Source organism: Puntigrus tetrazona, chromosome 12 (assembly GCF_018831695.1).
Source record: "Puntigrus tetrazona isolate hp1 chromosome 12, ASM1883169v1, whole genome shotgun sequence".
Classification (NCBI taxonomy): domain Eukaryota; kingdom Metazoa; phylum Chordata; class Actinopteri; order Cypriniformes; family Cyprinidae; genus Puntigrus; species Puntigrus tetrazona.
The window spans coordinates 14,243,723-14,270,999 of NC_056710.1; the positions used below are offsets into that span (position 1 = coordinate 14,243,723).

A 27,277-nucleotide genomic window follows, 5' to 3' on the forward strand; every position below is an offset into this window, starting at 1 on the left:
GACTTTACACCTGAGTCCAGATTTTCCATCTGTGCATTGCACGTTAATTTCACCTGACGGTGGCTTCAACAGACGACCAAACCGTTACACCTCGTGCTGCACGAACATGTCCACCAGAGGGAGATGTGTCTTTGACGGAGAAATGCTCAAACTCGGCACATTGTTGAGTTTCGGTGTTGTCACGTTTTAAAATGAACTTGATCGATTTAAGAGCGTTAAAAAATAACTTAGACACGCTTTGTGACGTTGGTGACAGGAATGCGAAAGGACGCACTGAAAATGAATACATTCGGGTTGCTGCCTTCCCAACTTACTTTCTCATTCCAGAAAGCGTTTGATTGGACACTTTGTGTAGTAGCTACGAGGATTGATCGCAGACTCTTAACATTTTGGTATATAATTTGTTTGAAGCTAAATGTAAACTCTATCACCCTAGATAACACTGAGCAATTAACTGACTCCTGCTTCAAAGTTATACAAATGTTTGTTATTTCTTTGCATTTCAGTCTTAGTCCATAAATCCTCTGTTTTCTGTGCCTGCCTGCCACCTCCAGAGCCTTAAAGGAACTTAAAGGGATATGCAGGAACTCTTTGGGCAGTCATTACAGAAATCTCTGGGATAGATTTGGCAGGAACTTCAGGACCTCTGGAAGACATCAAAAGCCTTAAAACTGTGCTTGATCCATACGTATACAAATGATTTTTTTTTAACTTAAAATGACTGGTAGTTGAGCTTCCTATTACAGCCGCTGGATGGCGCCAGACACCTTTTAGTTTCTGTCCTGGTTGCCTTCAAGAATCCCGTCTGTAGATCTGTGCGCTGAAACCGTGAAGGAACCATAAAGGACAGAATAAAAATCCTAAAGCCAGGTCAGAGTGCTTTCTACATGTGACCTGTAGGTTTGTCCACTGTTTTATCATGAGAAGACATACTGCAGAATTTCAAAAGTACCTTTTTGTACTTTTGTAATTTCTGTAAGGTTTGTAAAAGTTTTTTTAAGGTCCTGCTGCTGGACTGTAATTAACTTTATACCTGATATATAGTTAATAGGAAATCATGCAGCAGGACCAACCTGTATGATTAGAGCCGTACAAAGTGTTTAAAATGAGCAACAACTTAACAGTTATAAAATGGTAAAATCAGCTAAATTTTGTTTGGTTCTGCAATATATGTAACAAACTAACAAAATTAAATACTTGTCATGATTTTAACAGAAGAACACTTAGAAACTTAATAGTCTGTGTAAGGAGGGTTTTCCTTTGCTTCTGACAATCAAGTATCTTGGAGTTAGAAAAGTTGAGAACCAATGCTTTAATCTGAATAAGAGATTTGCCATTTTTGTAATTGTTAAATATATATTTCCAAAACTTGGCAAAGACAGTTGTGAAGATACTACTACTTGCTTACATAAATACACATTTATTTTTTTGATTCTCATTTGTCTTTTTCGCTGATTTATGATCCGTCAAGTTCTATCAAAATTATTTCTATTGTTTCCTAACGAATAGCCTAGAATTTAGCGTAGTTCTAGACTGAGCTCCACCCCGTAATTGGATTGTCGGGGTAATCATCCAATCAGTTGTTTTATTTGTAAATGTGGGTGTGGTCTCCTTAGTTACGCAATCCTACTTAACGTTGCTCCGCGTGTGTGGGAGTAAATTTGCCGCTGGATTAAATAAACAGCAAACAAGGGACTTCACATCAAAAGTGATAAACTCTGTGAGTTGTATTATTCTTCTATTAACTTACACATAGAACCCGTTTGTTGAACTTTAAATGCTTTGAACATCGGGTCTTCGGATGTTTCTGTTAAACAGTCCTCAAGATGTCAAATAAAGTGCGCACATTCATAATAAAGCTGTCATGACAGAACAAAAGACTCCTATAACGTTAGCGAATCCATGCATTTTATGAGAAAATTATTTAATTAGTATTTCATAAGTAATACTTCCGGTATATGTCACGCGGAAGGCGATCCAGCGGATCACGTGGGACGTCGGCGTATAATTAGAAGAACAAACTGAGGATTTTGATATAAGACTGTTTTCTCTTGTTAAAGCAAGGAAATTTTGCTTACTTAGCTTCTATAAACTAACTCGCCAGACTAGCACATCTCAGACATATGGTCCACATCATCCACCTGAGCGTGAGAGAAAAATGTTTATTACCTTTTGAAAACACATGGATTTGTTGTAGAAGGCCTTTTTTCTGCAGGCCTATATATAATTTTATTAATTTATATATATATATATATATATATATATATATATATATATATATATATATATATATATATATATATATATATATATATATAATATATATATAAATTAATTTTATTAATGCACTTTACAATACTAGCGTAAACTGCGCCCTGTTTACATTTTTAAAGACCCCATGAATTTATAATTAATAAATTTTTACATTGTGGTGTTCTAAAAATGATGCAGTACTACCACTGATCTATATATAATGGCTATTATAGATCAGTGCATACTATGAAAACTAAAATAATAATAAACATAACGGGGGATGGTAGTTATGAATCGGCTATACAAGCAAGCAAATATTTCCTTAGTTTTGCAGGAAATCCAACTTTTTTGTGAGAGAAATGCAACAGATTTTATACAGATTACTTAAAAAGACCTCAGAAATGTAGTCTAGACATACAAGATGTTTTGAACATTTGACATCATTGTATGGCAAGCACAACCTCTTAGTTTTCATTCGCTTGTGTTATTGGTAATTTCATGGTCTTGACCCAGGCTTTCAATAACTGAAACGCATGTGCTTGTTTTATATTACGACCTCCATGTGACACGCGTTCATGACCCCAAAACTCATCTCATTTCATAATGCAGTTTATGATGCACTTTCCCAGCCCCAGAACCCCCCCAACCCCCACCTGCTTGCTAGGTTAAAGACAAGTCAGATGCTAGCTGTTTGAGGGCATGGTAATGTATTATGATGACTATTGGAAACAACTGGTGGTAAATGGAAAGGGTCATTTAGATCTACAGCAGTGATTACAACTTAACTTAAGCATTTGAACGTGATGGCCAGTAATACATTCATTTGTTGCGTAGCAGTTATGGCCATATTCAATCATGTCAACCATTGTGTGCATTTGTTTAGATTATTGGTAACCACATATTGATCCATTTGCTTTATTCTTGAAGTCCATTATAGACTAACATGAATGTATTGGATGCATACAGTTGCAACAGTTACAGTAGATCTGGTCCTCTGACCGACAGGACTGGAATATGCCATATGTGCGCAAATATTTTTTATTTTTTTTAGCTTTGTGACAGCAAAAATGACTGGCAAAATTGTGTCTACAATTAACAAGTCAACCTGTTTAAAACATTACTTGTTTAAGTCAGATCACAGTGATGCTGGTGCTATCTCTATCTGCATCCTTCAGTGCGTAGTTTAAAATCACTGCCCTTTTTGACCTTTATGAAATAAGAAATGGTAGAATCGCATATCGATGCTAATGACGTCTATTCGTATATCACTCGGAGAGTATTTTATCTTGGAGGCTGGTCAGTAGTGTTTTATGATGCGACCTTATTGAAGTCAATCAAATCATCTGACAGCTAGTTGCTCAGATGGGGTTTGCTTTTGGCCTTGGGACAAGTTCAAGGTGAACACCTAATCTCTTGGAAGATAAGCTATTACTGTCATCAGGGCTCATTTTTCTCATTTACATTCACCTACATACATGAACAGAAAGCGAAAGGCATGCGTATTAGAGACAGAGCGAGTGCTAGTTTTTCATTCTGTGCCTATAAAGCTTTAAAAGTCGATGTGGAATGAAAATCTATTTTCCAAATGCATGTTATAGATCACATTGTGAACGATTTATCGCGCATATGTTTCATTTTTTTGACCTTGTAGTTTTTCTCAGAATGTCATAACTAGATCTTCCATTGACAACGAAACTTCTCTCTGACAATGTTGGCAGTGATTTAAACCCAAAGTATAATTTCTCTTTAAATGCATACATTAAGATACAGAAAAAATGAAGGCATGGCTTTTTAAAGCCGATGAATGCACACTACAAAGTTTCATCTTAGTCCAGCGCCTGCATTATTTCTCTTCAGAAGTTATGACCAATAAAAATCCTCTTTTTTTTTTTTTTTTTTTTTTTTTTTTTTTTTTTTTTTTTTTGGTAGGTGTTTGGACCCCATTAACCGCAGAAGATCCATTGGTGAGATGCAATCCTGATCTTGAAACAACCTCATCTACATCATGGATGACATGAGGGTGAGTACATCTTCAGCAAATGTTTGGAAATCATGTTCCTTTAGTGCCCATTGGGACATGATTCTCTGTTACTTTTTCATTAACTGACATAAACAATTTTAGATATATTTTAGCTAATTATATGAGTTCAAAATGTTCAAAAGCATGCATTTTAGCTAACGCATTACATCTCAGCCTCTGTCTTTATAAATCCTGATTTGTTCCTCCGTTTTCTAAAATCCATCCTCCCCTACGTTCATTCAGTTTCAGCGATCATCTCGACTTTAGGTAACACCGTACAATGAATTGCTCAGTTGCTGCTAAGGTAGAGAAAAAATTGAAAGTCAATACCACAACACGCCAATCCAGTAAATTCAAGCATTTGAATTGGATGATCGGTCTGTTTTGGCCCGCTCTGAGCATCAAAGTCACAGCAAACTTCATTTTGTACGTGCTCATCGAGCATATGGTTTATATTCGCAACGTTTATTTGGTCTGAACAGGCGGCATGTCTGGTAGTTGGCCAAGGAGGTGGAGGTCTCCATGTGGCACTGTGCAAGCAGGATTAGGACTAAGCCTGGGTAAAGCTCTGGTTAGGTTTAGTCTTAAGCCTGCACCGGGCACTTCAAATAACACATCCTAAGCCCTCAAATACTAGACTGCGGCCTGTGTCAAGCATCCTCATCTATCATATTACAAGTTTGAAAGGCACCTTGTAACACTTGTTCTGAGCCTTTTAATAGTTCTCCTTTTTTATGGGTTTACCTCGGTGAAGACTCAGTCCAAACTAATGAAGAAGGCGAACCCGAATTGAAAGGGTAAAGGGGTGGGGGGTTAACGCTTGTTAAATACCACCGACTGAAGACCCTGTTTTACAGTACGTCGTTAAAGTTGCACTCGCTGATAGCCACTTGATAGCATTCACTATATAGCGCTGGGGGAAACGAACGCGCCGAGGAAGTGTGAATTGATATTGTTTGTGCGAAACCTATGAAAACAAGTTGTTAAGTGGTTGTATCAGTCAAGCGGGGTTTGTAATCAAGCGAGAAGAGAGGCTTCCTGCGGAGATGTGTCATCTTGTCTTATAGTGACTCATCAGCGACAAAATGGTGCTGGGATAGACAAGTAATAGTAAAATATAATGGATAATGTTGTACTCTTTATCGTTGCAGGTTTGTTTTCCTGTCGTTTTTGGCCATTTGCGCTCGTATCACTGAGGGCGTATGGCTGGCGAGGCAGCTGTGAGACATTATCGCAGCCCTGCGTCACGCTCATTTGTGACAAATGCGTTCTGAGCCACACCACTTTGCATTCAACTCTTATTGCTTAATTAGTTTTAACAGCAAATGTTGTTACACAGCAGCAGTCACATACGGATCTAATACCGAGATCTCTCTCATTAATTAAGTGCGTTAATTGTGAGTATAACAGATGAGTGCAGTATGGCTGGCTTCCTCTCCTGCCTCCCGTTCACGCTGTTTATCACGGGGACATAAGCTGTCATCGGCTTTTCAAACTCCACCAAAGCCGCAGCTGGCTAATTACCTGCCACTCAGGTTGAACTCTTTCTCAAGAAACTGTGTTTAAAGATGGAAAAATGAACGCTAATCCGACTTTGTTTGGAGTTTAGTTCAGCTTTAGGTCAGGGGAGGACGGTAATTTGTCTGGACCCAGAGGTTTGACTCTTATATTAACTGGATTTATTGTTTTTTTTTTCAGTTTTGTGTTTTTATGAGCTGTATGTAGTGCTATAATCAACATATTGTTGTTCAGAACAATATATCAATATATAAAAATGTAGGTTGTAGCTGGATTTAAATAAAATATATAATAATAATAATAATAATTGATAATGCATTTAATGCATATAATTGAATGCATTTTTGCCAAAAAGTCCATCGTCATTTCCAAGAAGATTCTGTGATGAACTGCTTTTTTTAATCCATTCTTACAGAGAGCATTTTTATTTTCTTCAGCAGGGAACATTGTGTACTTGTGTGTGAGTAAATTGTGTGCCTGTGTAATCTATTGCATTGCTGTGTGTGTGTGTGTGTGTGTGTGTGTGTGTGTGTGTGTGTGTGTGTGTGTGTGTGTGTATACCTGGACTGGCGCAGTGAGGCATGGGGGCAGGGTCTGAGATTGCCGTGCCACCTTAGCGCCCTCCACTGACTGCTGGCAGGCCACTGGAACAGCGGCCCCTTGTGTGCTGACAGTGATATATGGGTAATTTAAAAAGTCGTTCTTTTCAAAGCAGCCAGCTGCTGAGAGGGCATCCAACCACAGCCCATTCCCACGCAGTTTGTAAAAAAAAAAAAAAAGAAAAAACTCATTTAAATGTACTTTACAGATCAAGGCAAATCAGATCTACATTAATGTGGCTGCATCTTCTTTGTGTTTCTGCCGTGGGCTTACGCATAAAACACACAAATAACCCAACTATACTGATTATCTCTCACATTAACAAGATCGAGTGGAGAAGTTTGAGTTATGTGGTCATTTAAATGCCGAACAAAATGGGGAAAAGTTGGACTGTGGGACATTAAAACTCAAAGCAAGTAATAACGCTACGACGGATCAATGTTATGAACTCTGTGCCAGCACAATTCGCAATAAATTAGGGCCCAGAATTGATTTCAGTTACACATGCTGCATTTCATGTATTTTTTTCTACAATATTAATGTACCTCACAGCTTTATTGGCTGCGTGCTGGTAATGAGAAGCCCGCACTGTAACGCTGAGATTCGTTAACTGTGAGGTTGGTCTCTTCGGGGTCACAGGGCCATGTTCTTGTCAGGAAATCATACATCTGTTTACAGGCCCCTGGAATAGGGTAGGTTCTTGTCACAAGTGGTTAAAAAAGAGGGACTACAGGCATTTAGAAAAATGGCATATTTGCTGGAAATTGTGCTGAGCTGTTGTAACATGAGAGTTGAGTTGGAAAATTACATTGGCTAGACTGTATTGGTTATTGACGAGGGTGCAAGAGAAAATAAGAACAGGAACATGTGATTTAGGCAGAGCACAGCTATGGTGTTGATGGATTTTGTACAGAGAGTTAGTAAAAACAAAAAGATCCGATGCAAAAAGTGTGAGCCGGAGGTTGCATTATAACGCCACATTTGCCATCCTGCTTTTTAGGAAATAATTATTTTATTTTAAAGGATTGTTTTGATTGACAACTGTGGAAAGAAAAAGTGCTATTGAAAGAATATGCAAGCAGTAATCCTGCTATAGCTTGTGCTCACTTACCTGCCTGTCAGCAAATCAGTTTGGCGAATGTCATTGTCACCTAATTAATATTTATGAACCAAGCTGATAAAATTTATAATGTGCTCTCTTCACCGGTCCTGTGCTTCTGGTTTGAAAGGCTAAAAATACTTAAAATTAGATTTTTGGAAAGGCATATGACAGCTCTTTGCTGGGACAATAACCTTGTGTGCCTTTTGTCTCTTATCTACTCCTAAACAGGACATATTAGTACTTTCAGACACTCTGTACTATAGTTGTTACAGCTGTACAAAATATAAACCAAAAAATCTTCACTTTTTGTCACAATTATCTTCACAATTATCTAATTATCCACAATCTTTGCTGTTTTTGCTGTAACTGTGTAATAGTAGTTTTGATGTTTTAAATGCATTGTTTTTGTTATTCGCGTACGATTCATTAATCAGAAATAGAAATCTTTAGAAATCTTCTAAAAATGTGATACATACAGGACTTCTCAAAACATTTAATCCACTTAAACTCCACCACTGCTAGCCCGAGTTTATCGGTCTCTATTTTTGAGTATAACGTCCACATCTCAAAATCCAATCAATAGTCGAATCCTGGAATTCCTTGCCCTAAATTAAATGTTTTCATTTTTCTTCGATTACCTGTTACACTTGTATGCATGTATGTAACAATATCAAGGAAAAAGAAGCTGTTTTATCTGGGCATTGAAGGTCCAGCCTTGTGATGCTGGACATTTTCTCCCTTTAAATCTTTGCATATTTACTTTCTGTCTAAATTTGGTATTTGACAGCTGGCCCACAAGTCAACTGGCCCACCACGGAGGGTCCCCATGGCCAGTCCATCCCTGCCTCTGACGCATATGTTGTCTGATGCTCTGATGGCGAGATGCCATGAATGGACATCAGCGGAGTACTTACTTTTTACACTGACAGTTGGTCTCTTGTGCCTTACGTACGTCATGCTGTTGCTTAAGTCATTACTATGGCAACTGATCTAGATATAAACAAGATGAAGGGTTGTGCAGTTAGTGTGGCTAGAGGGATTTTTTCACTTCTTCCAGATTGATGCTGCTTTGAATGAGTTAGACCCATGTGATTCGCTGGGAGGTCAGAGGTCAGGGAATTGATCGGGGTAAAAGCTGTTTTGTTAAATTACTGAGTAAACTGCAGTGTTGCATGCTATATATTGCCTTCTTTTTTCATTTGGGGTTTTAAGTTGTATATTTTGTACATTTAAAAGTAGTTATTGTAATGTAATATAAAACAAACACATACATTTAAATGATTGTGTTGATATAATCTACAAAGCCTGTCAAAAGTAGTGGTTCTCAGTTTTGATTCAGGACACAGACTGTACAAAATCTTAAATCACTAAAGTTGTAATCAAATTTCAGTTCTGTTTCAAGTAAGAATAAAGTCTGAATGCATACATTATAGCACCTTTTGAAAGTTTTATAGTTTTTAAGATCAAATTGACGTATTCAATGTAAACAACATGATCCAATTATTCAGTCACTTTTCAAAATACAAAATCAAGTCTCGACCTACTTCTTTTTCACCGTTTCATCATAACTTTAAGCTAAGCTTTTAATATCACATTGTTTACATGAATATCTACAAGCTCATAGTGTTTCAGATACCAATATTTTAACAATTCATAAAAGAGGAGTTGGCATTTGAGCAACTAAGATTTTAGTATATAGATAAGATCAGTATTTTTTTGGAAGTACAACAGCATGCCATGGATGTAAACTTGTTGTTTGCTTGTGGGATCTGCAGGTGCATTATGCCAAACTTTACAATTTACAATTTAATAAATGTGTAGTATGAGCATCTGCAGAATGTGTAGATTTACCGCATTAACACTGGGCCAGATGTTGTATTTATTAACCGTATTATCACGTAACAGAAGCATGTGCACCAAAATGCCTATTCTAAAAGCCTAATCTATCAAAAATCCTATTTTCTGATGCCCTCAGCAAAACATATGTGATGAGCATATTTATTTTGCTATCTTAACAGCTCCACATCATTGTCTCCATCTCTCCATTCTGCATTCATCTATTGCACATTGTACTTGCTGCAAAAATGTACTTGCAGATCTTGTACACGAGTAAATGATTGTTTGACTCTTGAAAAGGCTACATAGGTTTTGGCTAATTAGGCATTGTCTCTGTGTGTGAGAGCGTCAGATAACTGTCATCGGTTACATATTGCCTGGTCTCAGTCTCCTTTTTTACACAGAGCTAATTAAAGCCTAATTTAAAGGTTTGCTTGCTTTCTGTCAGTCCTCTGTTGGCCATAATATGTTTTTTTGACAGAAGAAAAATATAGCCATCAGCGTTATGTTCCAGGCTTAATTAAGCAGGCGGTATAGCTACGCAGCTTCTGTGCCCGTTCGATTTGACCTCGAGTTCTTCGCGATAGATTAGCCTTTCGTAGCTGTAGAGTTTTCGCATGGCGCCGTATCGCTGCAATGTGCGAACACTGTTAATGAAGAGGTGGCACGTCCGAACGGGTCACATCAAGTTCTCCGGATTTAGGATAAGGACAGCGGCCAATTAACGTCAGGAATGTGACGCGCCCGATCAGAAACGATGGCGCCAGGGCCGTCGGGATTCCCTGTTGTTTGCGAGGCGATAGAGGAGCGGAGCGGGTCTCTAATCAGCGGTTGAGTGACAGCACTCCCAAAAGCAATTCCTGCACTGTAATCCTCCTTTGTGGACAGCGTTGGAGATAAGTTGGCCGGGTTAATGCACCGTGCTCTTCTCTGCAGACCCGCGCTGACAGGGCCCTGACAGGTAGACACAGACACAGGTGCTTGTTTATGCTAATGGCGTGTCGGACCGGCCAGATAGAGATGTCGTGGGTATCTGGGAGGGCTGAGCGCACACACACAAACACCCTCCAGCTGCTTTTTTGCTTCTCAGGTGGCTGGATAGAAATCATTCGACGGGAATGTTTCAGGATTAGGACTTTTGAGGAAGGAGGGAGGAGCCAAATGTGGTGTATACGTGTACGTGTGTGATTATGAATGTGTTTAGAGAGGGTAATGGATAGGGGTGATCCTCGGTTCCTGTGGTTGTCCCTTAGGTCGACAGCTCGACGGGGAGCCGGGTATGGAGGGTCATTACTCATATCTGCACACACAGGGAGGAGCCGGAGAGGGTGGAAGCCATGAATCAAGGGCGAGCAGCCATCACACAGAGATTGATGAAAAGCCAACGCATGGTTAAGCCTGATTTCATTTACAAGCACAATTTTACCAGAGGTGGGAGGGGCGTATGTGCGTATGTGTTTATGTGTGTGCGGAAGGGGACAAACAACACACCCCTGGGCTGAGATTTCATAAAACAAATACTTGTAATGAATAATGGTGTGGTGACTTTGATTGAATGTGAGCGAGGTGGGGGTTGATCAACAATGCAAAAAAGGTAGCGGGGAAAAGGCCTTCTCGTAGTACCTGCAGTCGAGGTCACGTCCTCTTCGATGCATGTTTATGGCTCAGGGTGAAACATGACGTGAATCGATTATCATACACACTCTAATTATTCTCATGTTTTAATGCATAGGAAAAGGACCAGGCGGCAATGCAAATGCAATCCTGATAAGGTCGGTAAAGAAGTGCTCTAAGTCATTATCGTGTCAATGCGCCTCCGGTGGTCACTGTTTGAATTCCACGTGGTTGTTGCTCATGACAGGGTTTTTTCCCACTTTCAAATTCATAAGATTAAGTTTCCTAGATGTATAGAAACAGAGTAGAGAAAAATGGCATTCTGTTGGCCCGTAGTGGTCTTTGACTTTATGCTGACACCTACTGGCGTGGATGCAGGAATGTTGGCGCGGTTTAGGTTTGAAGGAATAGCTGATCCTAAAGTGAAAATTCTGTCATTATTTCATCTCTATTTTTAAACCCCTTTGGTCTTTCTGTACAGTGAATTAGAATCGTGATCAAGGGCTGTCAAGCTACAAAAATGAATAAAAACTTACTCAAACGAAGTCTGTATGGAAGCTTAGTGTGAGGAAAAGATGTTTACATAGTTTTATACCGATAATATTGTCATTTATGTTTAAATTAGGATTACACAATATTATGACAACTTTTTTTTTCTATACAAATAAATTGGGCTTTGCATAGCTCTCACATTTGGCATGAATCCAAATGTGTGCTCTTTGTGCATGTTTTGCATTCTTGATGTTAACTGCATTAATTGCAAGCCACTTTGGAATATAAATCGGAGTTCATTTCAAAATCTGTAAATAACACTTTTTTTATTCTGGAAAATGTGTTAGATTTAAATGCTTAATGTTGGTATAACTACATTGAAAGTATAAAAGACGCGTATTCATGTTGAAAAATATTAAAGGTGCTGTATGTGGTATTTTGACCCGACTAAAGCATAAAAATACCATGTTATATTTGCAGATATTTAAGAAACATGCTTAGTTAAAATACTTGTTTATCTGAAAAATAATGCTACAGTCAGTTATTCTCCCTTTAGAATAGGTAACACTTGTTAACTACTAACTACAGCTTTACCCTCAATAAATTCTTAATTTGCTGCTTATTAATAGTTAGTAGTTGTTAAGTTTACATTTGGGTATTGGGTAGATTAGGGATGTAGAATAAGGTCATGTAGTGCAAGGCATTACAATGTGCTTAATAAGCAGTGATAAATGGCTAATATTCTAGCAATATGCATACTAACAAGCAACTAATAGGTGTAACCATAATATAATATGTTACCAAAATTATTAGGATTTTTAAAGGGCTTGTTATTTTGAAAGTGTTTGTTAATGATGAAGAAAATCTAAATATAAAAAAGACAGAAATTGCCAAATATAATATTTTTCGACTATCAAAAAAGTCCTTAAGGTACCAGCACAACAACAACACACGGCAAAATAGCATCTAATTATCGCTATCGATAATATCTCAGAAAATATCAAGATATTTTTTTTTTTTTTTTTTGTCAATATCGCACACCTCTACTGTATCACTGCTCTGTGTTTGGTCATGAGGATGCAGTGTTTGCTGTGTAGATCTCATCTTCAAAAACACACCTCCGACATAATAGAGCTCCTTACTTATTTAGCCCACGGCACAGCTTCAGTCGATGGAATGGCTCTCGCCAAGGGTGTGAATGACTCCAAGGGCGGAGGGCGCTGGAGGTTGTGGACGGGGATCTCTCTTCTTTGTGTCTCCTCTTTTCCGCATTTCCCCAGGGCCACTCCGACCTAATGGGTGCGTGTTCCGCTCCGGCATTCCATTCCAATTTGATAATAATGATATTTGCACAGGACGCCCTCTGCTTGCACAGTGTAATTACCTACTTTTTATATGATCTCTATTATTGGAAATCGATGTCGATAAGAGCACCCATTAGAGCTTGTTATTATCACAGCTTGGGTTTTGCAACACTGCCATTATTATTTTACACACTCTAGACTGGCAGGGTTTATGGCCTGCTCGCTGCAGCCAGGCTGGAGTGTCAGTCTAATTCGTAGATGGGCAACCGGGGAATAAGACTCGAAGTGAGCGTTTTTTTTTAAATTGGTCAGTGACCGAATCCGGTTGAATGTTAAAAAAGACATACGGAATAGAGATAATGGTGACCGTAATGATTTTTATTTATTTTTTGTTACATTTTTTGCCTTGTGCAGGTCAGATAAGGAAGATTTTCTCCACAGGGAGGGTCTAAGCGCATTTGTCTGTGTAAAAATTCACAGCTTTTGTCTTGCACCCCGCCGAGAGAGTGAAATGATTATTAGCAATGAACTGTCCTTTAATGAAGCAGTAAAAACAGGGCTGGACTGAGTGTAAAGAGCACTGTGACTTTTCCTGGTGGAACAGTTGTCTTGTGGGACAGGTTGAATATGCTATTTATTTTATTTGGCACATTAACAGCAGTTCCAAAATATTTAGAGCTGGCTTGCTGCCATTAAAAAAACCCCCAAAAACTTTAGTACAACTGGTAACTTTACTACAACTCTATGACACCACAAACAGCATAAACATTTTAATTGCGCAAATTTAATGATCAAATCTGAATAGTGATTTTCTGTGAAGTGAAAGGTGATATATATATATATATATATATATATATATATATATATATATATATATATATATATATATATATATATATATATATATATATATATATATATATATATATATATTGAATGCAATTTTACATTATCTGTAACATAGTGACACTTTGTTGGTATTTACTTTATTTATAAATTAGTTTCATTTATTTATTACTTGCAGTTTTTTTCCAATTAATCTGTCTTTACAGATTATGGTACACATTACTATCATTAGATTCACACTATTTCCTTTTAAAAAATATCAGATAGGCTATTACATTCACATTTTCCTTAAATGCGTCTGAATAACATCTAATGAGTCATTAGAGAGCTGATTTCTCAGTGCTAATATTTTACTGTAAATATATCATTAAGCTGTACCTGTTGCTCAGTTCACTGCAAACCGAATCACCGCTTCTGAGCAATATTCTCGTATTGATTTCTGAAGAAGATCCGGCCCACTTGAAGGAATCTTGTTTTTCATTAAGTTGTGTGCCAAAGGAAGTGTAGATGAATCAGGCACGGGAGAAATAATAACCCTGACGTTTACGGCAGCGAGAATTAGGGGTGGTTGAATTGAGCTATGCAAGACCATGCTAGCCGGTATCTCCACAGCGGTAAGAGGAGGAGAAAAGCTAACTGGAGGGGAGGTGCTCTTGGGATGCAATTTAAAACTGAAAACAGATAAGAGTGGGAATGAATCAATGGGAGGTAGATGCTGGAGAATGTTGTCTGGACATATCGAGTGGGATGGAGACAGTGGGGTGTTGACATGGTTCCTAGACTGGTGTGAAGTCAGGTTTAGTGGAGTCTGAATACATTCGCTCTCAACCTGATACCCAACTACCAAAAACCTTTCTATCGTATGTGTTAGTTGTCAGTATTTCTTATGGATTCGGTTTGAGGCTTCATTCTGGTGTTTACTAAGCAATCCAAAAACCAATTTCTATGCGAAATCAGTCTCTCAAGTGGGGAGATGTGTCCTTGCCATTATTTTGCATAAAAAAAACTACTGTATGTAAAAGGTTGTTTGGTTGTACTTTTAAATGAATAAGTCTGAGACCAAACTAAGATTTTGAATTGTATTTAAACTTTTAATTTTACGTTATGGTCTTTAATAGTAGTAATTTATATATTTTTTTTATTTTAATTAGTATTTCAGAAAAAAAGAAAATAAAAAAAGTGTATAAAACGTATTTAAACTTTACATGACAATTACTTTATTCCGTAATCGTTTATAGTATTTTTCACAAATATTTAAAAAAATATTTAAATAAAGAGGATGTAAAACACTGTAACCAACAGGGAACTCAATCTGGGAAGTTTTTTTTTTTTTTTTTTTACTGCACACGTTCCTGACTGATCAATTTTTTTATTTTGCTTAACCATTTAAACTAGTGTTTTGTTGTTAGTTTTTCTTTTAGTAACTTAGTTCAACTGCAGACAGCAACTTTTCTCTTGATGGAGTTTGCCCTATTGTAAAAATAGGAGATAACTTTGGCTAGACTGGCATGTTACCCCAAGAATTCAGTCTATTGCCTAGATTTCAGAGAACCCCCTCTCAGCTCTGTAGTTTTGTACTTCAAGTGCTCTGATGTCTGAAAAACAAATATAGGCTCTCAGTGAGATTCGTGATCCTGATGCCAGGCACGGACAGATGGATGTGAGGTTATGTTTGCTCTCTACTTTGGCTGTGCTGGATTACTTTTATGGAAGAAACATGAAAGTTGCTCATGATGAAAATTTCATGGATCAAGAATAGGAAGAAGACCAACCACCCCATTGAGTCTGGTTGTTTTTTTCATTCAGGGAGGTTTCAGGGACATCTCAGATGTGTAGTATACAGTAACACTACAATACAATAAATTGTCTTCTATCCAGGTTGTCTTCAAGGCTATTTGGACAGTTATGAACTGGACTGACATTTCACTCGCCGTTACAATTCTTCAAATTACTTTCATCCATGTGTGATGAATAATATATTTCCTTCACTACTGAAAAAGGGCATGATGCCATATTCATTCGTGAGCTTTTGCATGGGATGTAGCGTTAGACAAAACAATGTAAACCAAGAAAGGCTATGCACTGCAATGCTTTTGCCTTTGTTAAAATGAGTTCTTAGAATTTTGTGTTTTATTGAACAGCACTAACAGCTATTTGAGAAGATGTTAAATAAATAGTCACATATAATAACAGTTAGAAAAGAACAATCCACAATGTAATATAGTAAATACTTGACACAATAATAGAATAGAGTGGACACAGGTGTGCTAATATGCTTTTTTTAACCTTTTCCAATGTGACTCAGCCATCAGCATCTTGAATCAACTATTTGTTTTATATTCTTAATCGTGTAGTTAAATTTAGTATGACCTTGTTTATTCTCAACTGCATAGCATCAGTTATAAGTTGCTTGTCAGAAAGCCCTGAGATAGACCTGGTAAATCAAACATTTTTGCCTGTGTATTTATGTAAACATGCATAAAATGTGAAATGAAAGAGCCACAGTATTGTGCCAGTTCTTCAAGTGTTCCCAGAGCAAAGCAGAACAAACAACATTTAATCAAATAATTCTGCCCCAGGGGTTTGTCTTCAGTCCCATCTTGGATCAAATGGCAGATGGCTTTAAAGCCAATCTTGGGTTTTTATAGCAAAAGGTTGAAGCTCTGCCCCTTTTCCCCTATTCTTTAATATTGAAAAAAATGAAGCTATTGATTTTCTGTCTGTTTCTCACTCTGCTCGGAATATTAAAATGGACAGTGAGATCTCGCACATGGCCACGTCCCGATTCTGAGGCCGCGTTGATGTTGAGCTGCAGTAAAAATGGTTGTTGATGGCAGGATGTTTTTTTTTTTTTTTTGAGAACAGAATGGAAGAAAAGAAGGTCACAAGGCTAATCTTGCTGTTTCTTCTTGTGCGGTGCCATTAGTCCCTTTGTTCTGAAGGATAAGAGCTTTTTATATTTGTCTAAGAGCTCACTTGTGAAGTTCTAGTGTGCAGTTTTGCTACTTGTGTGATCTGGTATCATAACTGTATCAAAAAAAAAAAACACTATTAAAAACTTGTGAAGACCGATGGCATGCGAGGCAGAATCAGGTTCGGTGAGACTTGAGACTGAGTGATACGGTTAGACTTTATATTTGTGGTTTTAACAATAATTCTCACTTAATGGCACATTTTAAGATTAATGCGAGACAAGATATGCCGCTATCCATTGGCTGATTGTATAAAGAGGGTAAAACAAGGTTGAAAACCTGCTTGGATTTAGATCATAATTTTTTGCTATTCTGTTTGGTGTCAACTTGTGGCTCTGAAATTGCACACTTCAAAGGGGGTTTATGTGTTTGCAGATTTGCAGTTTTTGACAATAGAGACATCTAATGCAACATTACAATAACGCTCATTTTGGGTTGTGATGTGATCAGAATTGTATGAATTAAGCTGAATAACAAGTGGAGTCAATAGACTCTATCATGAGCCAACCATCATTTTTCTTTCTGTATCATTGAGAAGCTGTTATCATGTGGTAAATATGAGTGCATTGAAAGTCAGCGGGCGATAAGACAAAATTTGATATTGAAAATTGGCTGCATTCAGTATTAGATTAAGGGGCCTGCATCCATACTAAGTAATGGCAACAACAATAAAGACTTTTTTTTTAAATTTAAGGTTTTTCCTATAAATAATAATAATAATAATAATAATAATAATGTGATAAAAAAAGAGTGGAGACTGTGAACAAAAGAGTAAGTATTTGGGATTATTCTACTGTTATTTATCTATTATTGGATGTTATGGTACATTTGAAGAGCCAACATTATCTGTATTTATAAACTGTAATTATAATCCATATTAGATTTCGATTTAATAGGAACGCATTGAAGTAAACCCGGAGAATATAAAAAAGTTAAACTACATTCTGGCATGAGATCTACCAAAATAATGTCTCTTTTATTTGAACTTTTTCAGCAATCCTGAAATCCTGTGATTTGGTTAATAGCTATATAATGAAAAGAACTTGCTTAAAAATGTAATCAAGTTGACATGCAGATCATCTGCGGGTGCAGTCTTGTGTGTTATTCTAGAGAATTCTAGGCTGCTGAAACACGAAGAGGAAAGAAGCGCAGTTTTTATATCAGCTCCCTGTGGAAATACACTTCTATAACTATCCATACAAGCTCAAAACAACATCAGACACCATGAGTGTCCTTCAACAGAAACTTTCCAACAACTTTCCTTTAATGAAAAGCACAATGACAAGCCCAAGGAGAAGCAATTCACCGAAAAACAATTTACGACTCAAAAAGGACAAAAAGAGTGTTGAGGAAACAAAGAGAGAAAGAAAAAGTTGCAGAGGAATGTGACAGGTCCCAGAAAATCACATAAAATGGTTAGTGATGAGTGTATTTTTGTCAGACTTTGGCAACGCTCACCTTGATGAGGCCACAAACATGGCATTTGAAGAGACGGGGGGCCGAAGTCACACATTTTACTCAAGCATTCCACTCCACGACCACTGAGGGAGGTTGTAACCCTGAGAATCTGTTTTAGTTTAGCCGAGTTGCCATTAATACTGGCCGTTTTAACACCCTAACCTTTCCGGTGCTCATCTCAAGGGTGTTTTTAAAGGAAAAAAACACAGCTTTTGGAACAATTGCTTGGGGCGATCTAAAAGTGACCTCCAGCCAAAGTCAGTTTTTTTTCCCCCTTCTTTTTAATCAGTAGATTCCACAACCCCCAGCCGCACTGCGTCCCCTCACGCTCTGCCCTTCATACTTAACTTCTTTCCTTTCTGTCCTAAGGGTGAATGTGGAACTGTGCATCATGAAACTGGCATCATGCAATGTATTTAGTCATAGTGAAAGTCATGCAGTGTTAAACGATATGTAAAACAGAAAGGCGAACAAAGAACCTGGTTAAGGTATTGTTTCAACACTGCTCCTAGTCAGCCATAACACTGAAAAAAGATATATTTTACACCGTATGAATGGGTATAAAACCTATGCTTTTTTTGCACATTGAACTTTGTCTCACATGTGGCGTGAGTAGTCTGAAAAAGTTTATTTTTACTTGTCATTTTAATTGCATTAATGTTACAGAGCTGGGAAAAATACATTTAGCCTAGTATTCTGATTAATAAAATCTGTCATTTGAACCATATTTATTGTTTCTTAAAACTCTAAGAATGTTATATACAGACTCACTGATTTTAGGGGATATTAGACATGAACTGCAAGCTGTTATAAACTGCTGAGTTTATAATTTATATTAATGTTTCGCATAATAATTAGTTTTACACAAGAAATGCAATTTAAAGTTTACTTTATACACTTTAGTTTTCGTTTGCTTTTATTGTCATATCTGGTAGATATATGGCAAACTGCATCATTTGGGCCCTGGTTGTTTTGTTTTCTTTAATTTAATATTTCCATAATGAAATTAGAACATCCCTGTATAATTCACAGTAATAGCGAAGAGGGAGTTTCTTTCAAATGTAAGCAAAATATACATTTTAAATGAAATTCATCTGCATAAATCACAGTTAAATTGAATTGAGAGCTTATGAATCAGAAGTGGGATGTTTATTGATATCTTCCCAGCTTTAATTTATATAGGCATTTGCTTGTAACTTCAGAGTCTTGTCATTTTGTTAATATACAAAGTGGATTGCTTTACAGCAAAATTCAGTCTGATGTTTACGTACATGCTGTGATACAATGCAATACAATCCGTTTATATGATTGCACATATAATATTGGGCAAGACGCATTCTTTCTTTTTTTCTGCCGAATTTATGTCTATGCAGAGATCACAGTTTCTTCCCTGAAGATTCCTTGTCGCTTTACCTTGTAGTTTCCAAACCTGTTGTGCAGTTTTCCTTTTATATTGATAAGTGTAAGTAATTGTATATTTAAAGCTGGGAGGGATGTCAACAGGAACTGCTATGTTCTTCCAGTTTGACAAAAAAGAAAAAAAAAGTCTTCAAGGAGTTTAAAAGTCATCACTGCAGTGCGCTCTGAAGTTATTAATAAACGTTTATTGTGCAGTAGCGCTAGCTCTGCGAGATATGAATAAGCCTCGGTGGAATTCTCACATGGAGGCATCATTTTTCTTGATGACAACAAAAGACAGTGCTCTGTTGATATCACTTTAAAACATCAGCTTTTTGTCTGGGTAAATAGAGGACAGGGTTGTGCAAACGCGCAATTCTGTAAGCAGAGTTTGCCTTTGTTGCATGTGAATCAAAATGTTGTGTGTCAGATATAAAACCGATCGGAATAACTTTGGGGAAAATACAGGCCTTTGTTTACATTTGCTTCTATAGCAGATACTCACTTATCAAAGAAACATGAAAATGCATATAAATTGGGGTGTTGATTTACTTCTGAAGGTAGTTAAGCATACAAATGCAGTCAGGTGCCATATGTAGTCTCGGTTGCGTTACTTTACCTGGTCAATCGAGTAAAAGAACCCGCTTCAAAGCCCTCTCGCTCGTATCGTTCTGCAAGAGATCGTTTTTTGATTTTTGAGGCTCAATCCTCTACAGGATATCGCCAACTGCATCTTCAGTCTGGTTGATTGACCAGGACCAGAGGCAGACGATGCATCAAATTACTGTGTAACTGTCCTTCAGGGAAGCGTCTGTCCCTGAGCTGGGCCACACTAGACTTTTTAACTGTGACACCAGCTTATTAGATCACAGAGGTCATCCACCTTCTGCTCATTTAACGGCCAGGCCACCAATAATAGACATTCTGGGCGTCATTGGGATGAAGCAGTGTGTCAACGCAGCACCGGACTCCAATTTGAAAAGTGTTTTGAGACCTCCAATGGGAGTCCCAGCTCTGTTTCAGGCACATTTGTCCAGTGACCTTGCAGGGTCACTCGTTTTTCGAAAAAGAAGGGAAAGATTAATCAGGTGCCTTGAACTGTTCCCGTCTTAAGCACTAACTGATTGGCCCGAGTGCTGAGGGAAACGGGATATAAGCCCATTTTACTGTCCTTCCATTTACTATAATAATACATCGTGTTAAGGTTAAACTCTGCATTAGATGTTTTCTTCTTTCTTCAATATCTCGATTGTTCAGCCACTGTTTTAAAGTGTTTAAAGAAGCATGCAGTGCTTTTTGCTGACTTTTATTCGTCCAGGTGGTTTTTGCTGTTGCCGTTTCACACAGGAGCTGTTTGTTTGTCTTTTTGTTCCTTTTCTTCCATATCGCCTGTGGACATTCTTGTATTCAGTCCCAGCAAAGTCGGTGGTTTCTGTTTGCGCACGGAATCTGGCTGCAGTAGTAGAAGTATAGTATAAAAGTTTTCAAAAGACTTTCAGTCTGCTGAAATAGCTTGTAGCATTAGGTATCCAATACAAAGAAAGTGTATGTTATGTTCAACATTATTTCCATGAATTTAATATAGAAAATAATTAAGTTTGACTTAGAAATTCTTTGAACTGACAGAAGCACACAAGAATGATGTTATGAAATTAAATAAACATGCAAAAATAAGTTCATTTGAGCACTTAAATTGGTCAGTGAGAATAATTGCTCTCTCAAATCACTGCATAATGAGAATGTAACATCATAAAATGACAACTTAATGTTATTTAATTGATTTTTTTGGATATTTCTTATTACATTTTTGAGACTGCACTATTTATTCAATTTACTTCTGTTGGTTAATTAAAGTGTAGTTGTCTGCCTTATTTTGAAAACTTTATTTATTTAAATTTTATTTTTTGCATTGGTAACAAGCCTCTACAAGCTTTCATTCTTGGAGTTGCCAGATGTCGAGTATTTAAATCCCCCTTTATGCTATTAGCATAAATGGATGCATATTCAGCCAAGTTTTTTAATCTTGCAACCATGTGCACATGCTCTCTCTGCACCGTGAGAAAAAGCTGATGATCTTTAAACACAGACGGACATTTATGTTCGAGTTTAGCATTGCGATATTTTGGTTAATGTAAAGTGTAAATCGAACAGGAATCATTACTGTATTGCTTTAAGGCAAAGCTTCTTAAGGTTTTACCAAAGTGTATGTACACTATGTGATTAATAAATCAGTAAAAGGAGATGTAATAAATCCCGCATACGAGCAAGAATTCTGCACGATTTCTGATGAAATGTAAAAAGAACATTGCAAAAAATTGAGAAAAAAAGCAGACTTTCATTTTGTATTATTTGTAGTATGATGTTTGTTTTATTTCTAAGCTAAGCCTTTGTCATTTTGTGTCGTCACAAACATTTTAAATGTGACACATATTAGTACGATTGGATTAGTAGAAACCTGGTCAAATATGCAAGATATGGCTGGTCAAAACAGCTTTTTGAGCCACTGAAATGAATGTAGTCATCTCATTTGATTGTAAAACTTTTTTAATTAGGAAGAAATCCAGTGCACCTTTAATTTTGTTCAGCTTGGCTACATGAACGGACTGGTTTTCTTGGCCGTCAGTATAACCAGAAAAACATTATTGATATCCATATCAGTCCATCCTCTCACTTCTTTCACACAGAAAAGGGTCAGTTTATATAAACAGACATCTATAATTCTGTTTCCATGTCTGATCTGCAAATAAATGAGCTTCACTTTGGACTTTTAAGCATCCTTCATGTGTGCACTCAAGAGACATTTGTTCAGCGTGAAAAAAGAGCTCAGGTTGAAATGATCTTGGCACCTGTGATTGATTCTCTTTTCTACAGCTGTGAAACAAAGTTGATGGCTTTTTTCTGTTCACCAAATGCTAGGCATTTGCTTTTTGCTCTTAAGGCTTTTTTTTTTTTTTTTTTTTTTTTTTTTTTTTAATTAAATACTGTAATATAACTTTAATTTGTTTTTAATTGCGTTTTGAGCTTTGCTCCCTTAAGTATTCCTTAGGTTTCCGTAGTAAATGTTGTTAAACTACCCTAAAATGTCTTTTTAAATTATTCACAAATATTATTAAGTATTAAAAAAAAACCCTTTCTCTAAATTCAATTTGTTTTTCATAGAAAAAAAATACAGTTTCATAATATTACATACTTGAAAGCGGAAAGCACAGACTGCTCTTTTATCAAATGGCCCTCCTCGTAGTAGCTTATTTCAGACAGCCGTTGTTTATTTTTTGTTTATCAGTTTATTTAATTATTTATTGTTTTCTGACTTTTTTTTTTTTTCTTTCAGCCCACGGATTCTTCAAACTATTAAAAGTTCCACAGAGAGAAAAACACAGCAGCTTTCCATGGCTGGATAACTTTGAATCCACTGGTATTTCTAACAGCCATGAATTCCCGTGAATAATATATTAGTTTTGTGCTGTTATCATCTGACATTATAATCAAAAAAACATTTTTTAAATAAGCAAGTGAGGTCGGTGGAAACTTGTTTTGATAGACGAGGCTCTTTTTGCAAAAATGAGTTTGTCTTTTCTTTAAAACTTCAAAGCAACAACTTTGAAAATCTGTGAATAAAACATTTTGTTTTTAAGCTGCGCTCATGCGGGCAGGGTTCGAGCGCCGTTATAGCGTTCGTTAACGTTGCATCACCGTGGCAAGATGCCATAAATGGTCTCATGGAGCTTGGCACCTCGTTCTGAGAGACCTGCCATCCCGAGCAAAGCTATTAGTTAATGGAACAGCATGACATCACTGTGATGAAGAGACAGATCTGCTCACGTGACAACAGTCGGCGTGACATGTTTTAGCCAGAGCTGCATCGAGACGGTATGGGGCGAAAGGTCTGGTAGAGAAGGTCTGGCCGGTGCTTGCTCTCTGTTGTTTCTTCTAGCGCTCCCGGCCTCTTCCCACTGGCCCGACATCACTCAAAGACCGTCCGTCTGCTGGAAGGAGCCCGTCTGTCTGACAGTGATGGATTCGCTGTATCTCTATGACTGCAAGCCTTCACACGAGTTCCCTTCACAGAGTAACTGCACTCATTAAGATAAATAGCCGCAAATCAAAAGCGCCTTCTTGGTGCAAAAAAGGGTTCACCGCTTGGCCAAGTGATTCATATTTACTTTTATGTAGTCGATTTGAATCGATACGGGTCAGAGACTAACATGGAAGGTTAAGAAATTTTCCAGGGGTTTCGTCTTGTATTTAAAGGACTTCAGAGTAGTAATCTACATAATATGAATACAAATGACTCTGACAGTGGAACACGGTGCACAGCAGACCGCTGGCAGCATTCGGCTGTGTTTATCAATCATCTTGCCTGTTTATGATGGGGCAGAGAGAGCATGTGACCCTCCGTGGCATGGGGAGAGGTTGCTGTGCACTGAATCTGTCACTTGCTGTATGACATTCCAGGGACACGGTTCGGAGTCGCTCAAGTAATGTAGCTAACATGAGAGCTCTAGATATATCATAATGTGTGTGTTAGATTAGGGCTTGTCAAATGGTCGCAGCTTAAGTTTTGACTTTTAAAGGGATAGTTCACCCAAAAAAAGAACATTCTGGCATCATTTATTTACCATCATGTTGTTACAAATATGTGTTACTTTACTTTTCTCTGTTAAATGCAAAAGATGCTTTGGAAGATGTGCTCGCTTGACAACGTTGGACCCCATTATCGATTTTTATTTTATGTTTTATGTTAGGTTATGAATTGAGAAACCACAATTCCCTTCATCTTTTAACATATAAAATGTCATAGAAGGTCAAGAGGAAAGTACAAAATGAAAAAGGCAGTTCATGACCCCTTTAAAAGGGTGAGGGGAAAAAACAATGATTGAATTTTCATTATTGTTGCTTTAAATTTTACATTCAGTCTAAATTAAATATATTGTATTTTTTTGTAAAAAAAAAAAATAAAAAAAATAAAAAAAATAAATAAATATATATATATATATATATGTATATATATATATATATATATATATATATATATATATTAGTATTTTTGGTACTATTTTTGGATTGTCACTTAAAGTCCATTGCAAAATGTGTGCTCTTAAAACCGGTGTGTTCGAAAATTATTCTGAGGTCTCTAGTGTTTAGACAGACTCTTGTTTTCAATGTCGTATTCACTTGTGCGCCGTCCTCAGACTTGGATAAGTGACTATGAAATGAACATGGCGCAAGTTTCTTTTCTCCACCAGTAATAGGTTAAGACTTTCAAATAGGATGAGAGCAACATGATCTTTGAAAATATTGACTAATCAATGAAAAGTAATTTACAGTGATTACCCTTCTACGTGTGAAGATCTTTTAAACAGTGTCAAGACTTGTAAACCATCCCCCCTTTTGCACCCGGAGCTTTCGCGTGGCAAAAATCCATACCCAGCAAATACAATCTCATTTCTCCCTCCGCCCCGTCGCTTTAAATAGTCCATATTGAATTAACTCCATAAAAACGGAGATCGATCTTTCCATTGCCCATCTTGATACTGCTGTTCGCACCACTGAACTCATAATCACCTCTGATCCAGGCAAGGCATTAGTTCAGAAGAGAAAAGCTTTTCCCATCAACCAAGAGTCGCATATATCCGACCATCAGACATGCAGCTCTTTGCTAATATCAGCTGGTGTCTCATTATGCCAGCTAATGGGTCAGTGGGTGACACAGTGGTTCAACTTAGAAAGGTGTACCTATTAACCATAAATTCATTTTCTTAAATCCAATTTAATGGTTATTGATAGCTGTTGATTTTCACAAGTAAAAACAACCTGTGATTATGTGAAGTGTTCAGTTTGGAGAGACCCCTCCTAATAATGTGTAACTTTGTCACTTGTTTTTGTTTTATATATTGAAATTTCTAGGACATGCAATAACAGTGAAGTGAATTTATGCGCCATACTTCATTCACTATATTCATTATACTTGAAATATATACAGTACACATATATATATTATGTAAATAAAAACTTTTATTTTATATGATAGCACTAATTCTCTAATTCTAAAGCCATATAATAGTTTGTGTCAGAAACGTTTGCTCTTTTGTTTTTTTTTTGTTTTTTAATTGATGATCTTTCGTTTGATGAGAGTTTTAACCACTATTTCTAATTTGTGAATGAATCATTCTGAACTACCTTAAGTGATTCATTGAAAAAATACGACTCGAAAGATTTGTTCAGACGGCACTGCGTCTCTAATCAGCTACTTATGAACTTAACTACTTACGAACTTATGAACTCAACTACTTATGAAGTCATGAATAACAATTTTAAAGTCAGTCTTTTTTCTCATAGGATGCCTATGTTATGGCATTTGCATTTGCATCCATTTTGAAGCTAAGAAGCTTCAGGCCCCTTTCATGGTAATTGCATGCACGAAAGTGACCAGCATGCTAATCAAAATGTCTCTTTTTGCGTTACATAGGAAAAAAAGACATACATTTTGAAAATGGCGTTAGGGTGTGCAAATTTTAGATTTTTTAGGTGAACTATCCCAATTTCTGAAAATGTATGTATCAGAAGTCCTTTTTCTCTGATAATCTTTCTCTTCAGGAGTTTTTAACTATTGTGACTGAATCTTTTAAGTCAGTGGATTGAACTTGAGAGCCAGCTCATTTGTGAACACTCCTTATGAATAGATTCATTGAAAAGAATCATTCATTCATGAATCAGATACCTTTATATCTCTGTCTCTAATGAACGGAATGTGCTTAGCAACATTGCGTACATGTCAAGATTTTCAGTGAATAACATTTTAAATTTCCATCTTTTTTGAATGGCAATTACGTTTGTTTTAAAGCTTAAAAGCTCCAGTTTAAAAGCTCCACAAAAGTGGTCGACATGCCAAGCGAAACGTCCCTTTTTGCACGAGAGTGTGCAAATGATGGCAATTTTTTTTTTTGTGGGTAAACAATACGTGTAATATCTGTGAAGATTTTATACGGTTGCCCCTTCGATTTCCAGATCGCCGCTGTCAATATCAGTAGCTCAGTTTGCTGTAATCAAGCCACCGTTTCGTCGGCCTGCAGTTCTCCTTTTTTGTATGCTTTTCATTTGAACTGCGTCTTTAAGGTCTGGCAGTTGTGGGTTATCTAATGAATCAACCATGGTAGAGAACAAAGGCAGTATAAAACATTTAAATCATACACTTGTGCATTAATGCTGACAGTCAGCACTGGAGGGGTATTTGATGCGATGAAATATTCTTGTGACTGAGAAACAAGAAAGCCTGTATCAAAGCAAACAAGAATAATGGAGCGAAGAATGACACATTCATTATTCATCACGGGGCTTTCGCAAAAACATTTATTTATTCATCCACCGGCTTATTTATTTATTTTATTTATGAGCGAATCCCACACCTCGCACGACAGCAGACGCAAGCCACGGTTTAGGCTGCGCTTATAGGGACGCACTCCACCGAGTTTCTCTCGCTATTTACGCAACTTTCAAAGCGTTGTTGTCAGTTTGCTGATAAATAGGTAAAGGTGAACGAGACCGAATGAGAAACGAGGATCGGCTGGGGTTTTCACCTTCTCCCGCGCTGTTATTGCCATGTGCACACCATGATGTAAACCGTCGCCTGGAGTGATGAAGAAGCGAGGAGATGGAGGATGTACCTGATAAATCCAGAGGTCTGGTTTCGAGATTTCCGCTGCGGGATGTTCGATGCAGAGCTATTACGGGCTGCGAAGTAGCTTTGCCCCAACTACCACATTTCTCTGTTATCACAATGGAGATTAATTTACATGTGTGCCAGACACAGGCTTTTTTTTTTTTTGAATTTATTTATTGCTTTCCAGTGGCAGGAAATTTCCCA

The 27,277-nt window shown here is 37.2% G+C and overlaps 1 long non-coding RNA gene across 1 annotated transcript; it reads left to right on the forward strand.

Moving 5' to 3' along the window:
• The first annotated feature begins 1,629 nt into the window (after window positions 1-1,629).
• Window positions 1,630-23,307, forward strand: LOC122355796. The gene is made up of 3 exons (XR_006252244.1): window positions 1,630-1,720; window positions 4,183-4,273; window positions 22,745-23,307. It is a non-coding gene; the product is annotated as an uncharacterized LOC122355796 (long non-coding RNA).
• Window positions 23,308-27,277: the final 3,970 nt, after the last annotated feature.